Below are 4,675 nucleotides of genomic sequence, written 5' to 3'. Positions count from 1 at the left end.
CTTATTACTCCCAAACACCACTGCTGCTTGGGGTTCTTGGTAATGGTGTCATCCCTAGTAGTTTAACAGCAGGGTTTACTTTCATGGAGCCACCCCAGGGTAAAAGCGGCTTTTTGATATCTGCATAATACCCTTGTTGTCCAACAGTGAGCCATTTCTTTCTTTTGAATCTTCCAAAATTTTAAAAATATTGACTTTTTTAAACCTCTTTGGTTGAAATACTCAGCATTGCCTTCCTTCTGAACTTGAACTGAAACAGATGAACAGGGAGAAATTATACAAAGAGAGGTGTGCTAAGGGAAGGGCTTACTAAGAAAAAGACAATGCAGGCAAACCATGAGAGATAGATCTTTTTTCTTTGAAAGAATAAAAATCCAGTATTTGGGGGCATAGAAGAACCTTATAAAAAGATCAGGTTACTAGGAAAATACCAGAGTTCCAAAATTCTAATACACTACTGTATCACAATTGGCAATCAAAATATTTCATAGCCTACCACTGAAAAAATGAACACCATGAAGTGAGAACTTCTTCAGATTCTTGTCCTGCTACCGACACATTTATATCTGATTTATCACTCTGACACTTTCCTTAGAGGACGCATAACATTATTTGTCTTTTCCAAAAACTTACCTACCACCTATTTTATAGGCTGGCACTTTGGCTTCTTCTGTAAATCTTGACTCACCAATCCCTTCTACTGTTTTCTTTATCTTTCTCCTCTTCTTCATTACTTTTCATTATTATAATGTAAACACACTTAGATTTATCTATTTAGATTTTTGCCATCATATAATTCACCTATCATTCTATATATTTTTCTTCTGTTTTTCCCCACATTTTTGTATTTTTGTTCAAATATAGTTGTTTCCATTTTCCTGCCACCACCCCAGCCCATCCCCACTTTCCACCCTTGATTCTACCCCCCTTTTGGTTTTGTCCATGTGTCCTTTATACTTGTTCCTGAAAACCCTTCCCACTTTCCCTGTACTGTCTCCTTCCATCTCCCCTCTGATAAATATAACCAGAGACACTGAAATTTTTCTTCTGCTTTAAATAAGTTTCTTGGATGGATGTTTTATATTTGTAATTATAATTTTAAGACACTTTAATAATAATGATAGAAAGAAATAAATGTGGATAACATAAATAAAGTGTATTTGTGCAATTGGATAATTAAAGAAAGTTGAGGAAAAATATAGTAGGATCTCAGGACTTATTTCTGTCTCAAACTATGAAATGGACAAGTGAAGTTAAAAATAAAAGTAAATTAGAAAGATTTTTAAAAATTTACAATGAGGTTATATTTGATAGATATAATAAAATATAGTGTGAAAAGTGGTGGTAAACTTATTAGTCAATTCAAGAAATATAAAGTGAGTATTCATCTTTCCATATTATCACACAAAATTATTCCCAATAAAGTTATTATAAAATTAGAGTTCTAACAGATCAGTACAGAAGAAAATACAAAAATTGTGTTGAAAATGGAAACATTTATATAAAACAAATCATTCTTTTCACTGTAAGAAAATAGTGATTATATGTTTATAAAGATATATTAAGTAGTAATAAGCATCAACTATATTTGATTTTTACATTAGAGTCAATTCATAATGTACAATCAGTTGATCAAACTAAAAATGAACAAACAGAAATTGCACTGCTTTAAGAGGGCTCTAAAAAGCAGTGTTAATATATTCCCTATTTTGAACAATGTGGTCCATGCCCAATGTCTCAGTGCATCTTCCCCAGTGAAAATACCTTGAGACTGGCCCTGCGGATTTGCTGGGTCTTGATGCTATAGATGACCGGGTTCATCAGGGGTGGGAAGAGCACAGACACAGTGCCCATGAGGGTGTGCACCAGGGGTGAAGTGTGGTGCCCGAATCTGTGCACGATGGACAGGCCTGGCACAGGCACACAGAAGCAGAGCACAGCCAGAATGTGGGAGCACAGGTATTGGGGGCCTTAAGCCTCTCCCCTGCTGAGGCAATGGCCAGCACTGTGTGGAGGATGATAGTGCAAGAGAGCAAGATAAAAAGGACATCAGAGCCCATGGCCAGCATGATGATGCACAGCCCATAAAGTCTGTTGAAACGTGTGTCAGAGCACGCCAGGCGGATCATGTCCTGGTGAAGGCAGTAAGCATGGGACAGTGCCCCAGGGTGACAGTAGTCAAATTTCAGTAGGTGCAGTGAAGGTGCAGCAGTAATGGCAGCACTTTGCATGCCCAGCACAAGCCCTGCCAATGCCACATGAGGCCCAGTGAGCACAGATGCATAGCGCAGTGGGAATCAGATGGCCACCAGGCGGTCCAGAGCCATAGCAAAGAGCACGGCTGACTCCATGAAAGAGAAGGAGTGTAGAAAATGTTGTTTTCACATGGCAAAGAGAAAACATGGCACCAGGTGCACCATCCGAGCATCAAACCACAGCACTCTCAGCATTGAGGGAAGAGTGGACATGCATAGGCCCAAGTCTGTCACAGCCAGGATGGCCAGGAAGTAGTACATAGGCTGGTGGAGAGAAGGGTCAGTTCGTACCAGATGCAAGATGGTGGTGTTACCCAGGATGGCCACAAGGTATCCTACGAAAATGGGCAGTGATATCCAATGGTGAGCCCATTCCGGGCCTGGGAAGCCTGTCAGCAGGAATGTAGAGAAGCTCAAGTTGGTACTTGATAAGATGGGCATTCTCATTCTCAGGAAGCCTATTCACTCTGACAAAGGTGACAGAATGATTGAATATGACCAGACCAGTAACTATGAGCAGTCCTGCTATCATTAGACACCAATCGCCTGCTGGCTGGTCTGGCCTCTGCATACTCTGGAACTCAGTGACCTCTCAATGAACAACAGCCCTCACAAGCAGCTTGTGTTTTTTTGCTTCCCCCCCTCTTTCTCTCATTCCCATCTAATCCTTTTCCTACATCAATGACATTAAGCTTCAACAAATGTTTTCCCTTTCTTGTTCTTGAGCACCAGGTAAAGAAGCCTTTTTCTCCTCTTAGAAAAATCTTTAGAGCTCAATTGAACAGAATGTGCAGATTCTCAAAAATTAGTTACTTTATTTTTTTGTATATTCACTGCAAGCATTTTCTGTAGGAAAAATTATCTCCAATTTTTCCAAACCAATTGTTTACCTGTACAGAGTTGCCTCATCTAATCTGTTTTTTTCTCCTTATCGTCATGATGTGATCCTGTCTGCATGTTCATGTTTCTCTCCAAACTCATCCTCTCCTGAAGAACCCATGACTCACTGTCTAGCATCTTAAACCTCAGGCATCTTCTCAGGTCCCCTGGCAATTTTGTTCTTCCCCTCACAAAGTCACACAAATTTATTTTACATCTTTTAAAAAAATTATTGAATTTTCTGTGACATTGATTAATAAATTATATAGGTTTCAAGTGTATAATTCAATAATACATCATCTGTATATTGTATTGTGTGTTTATCACCCCAAGTCAAGTCCCCTCCCATCACCATTTATACCCCCTCTATCATCCTGTACCTTCCTTACTTTGCTGACCCTCTGGAAATCACCATCCTATTGTCTGTGTCTATAAATATGTTTTCCGGTGGGGGGGGTTGGTGGGAGAATTAGTTTACATATTTATTTATTTTTAATTTTTATTTAATTGTTTTTCAAGTACATTTTTTTTGTCTATTTCTCCCATCCCAGCCCCCCAGCCCCATCTCCCCACCTCCCTCCCATCCCCCCCCCACAGTCCTCATCCCTGTGTCTTTCATACTTGTTCTTCACAATCCCTCCCCGTTTTTCCCCTTAAATTCCCTTCTCTCTCCCCTCTGGTCGCTGCCCACTTGTTCTCTATTTTAGTGTCTCCGTTTTTATTCTATTTGCTTGTTTATTTTGTTATTTAGCTTCCTGTTAAAGGTGAGATCATATGGTATTTGTCCTTCACTATAGTTCCTGAAATTTCTTTCAAGTCTAACTCCAGAGTGTACTGACATGACTGTTCCTTTGATTCTCATTTTTCTTTCTTTTGTTTCTATATTTTCAAAGATATCTCTCCCCAGAGAACAAGCTGGAGACCCAACACAGGTAAGCTTGTTAGAGCAATCTGCCTTAAATGGGTATTGCAAGAAATACATCAGTGAGTGAACCATGAAAGAGAAGCAACAACAACACATCTGTGCCTTGCTCAAATTTATTTACTAAATACTAGAAACAGAGGTACTGGACAGATGCTCAGAAGAAACCCTTATTTTTGGATTTCAGAGTTTGATATAATGTTTTTGTATTCTCATTAGTAAAGTCATGATAATGATATTTTCTAATCAAGGAAGGGATGTGCTTTAACTGGCATACTATGTGTACAAAACAGCACAAAACCTGGGATATAATTAACAATAAATATATTTGTAGTTGCTTCCAACTGAAAACTGATTTTCTTATAATTTTTCCTATTATTCCTATGTTTTACTCTCCCCTGGTATACAGAAATAAAGCCTATCTCCTCTTTAATATGAGAATGCTTCAGACCTCAGCATAAGGTCTCATGTACCATCAAAGATTGGGCATCTACTGAGAGACTAGAGCACTGAAGGAGCAAATGGGAGACAATGTTAAAGTGGGTACTTGGAAACAGATCACAGAATATACAGAGGGACAGAAAGGAAGGCTGAGGATAGACTCTAGGATGAGGCTAGG

The 4,675-nt window shown here is 39.0% G+C and overlaps 1 pseudogene; it reads right to left on the bottom strand.

The window, feature by feature from the left end:
- Positions 1–1,737: 1,737 nt before the first annotated feature.
- On the bottom strand, positions 1,738–2,702 carry LOC128628322 (olfactory receptor 51L1-like; annotated as a pseudogene).
- Positions 2,703–4,675: the final 1,973 nt, after the last annotated feature.

Source organism: Artibeus jamaicensis, unplaced genomic scaffold (genome assembly GCF_021234435.1).
Source record: "Artibeus jamaicensis isolate MK-2021 breed Jamaican fruit bat unplaced genomic scaffold, CSHL_Jam_final contig_69, whole genome shotgun sequence".
NCBI classification, from domain to species: domain Eukaryota; kingdom Metazoa; phylum Chordata; class Mammalia; order Chiroptera; family Phyllostomidae; genus Artibeus; species Artibeus jamaicensis.
Note: the sequence above shows the minus strand (reverse complement) of the source record. Positions and strands in the feature narration are given on the sequence as shown.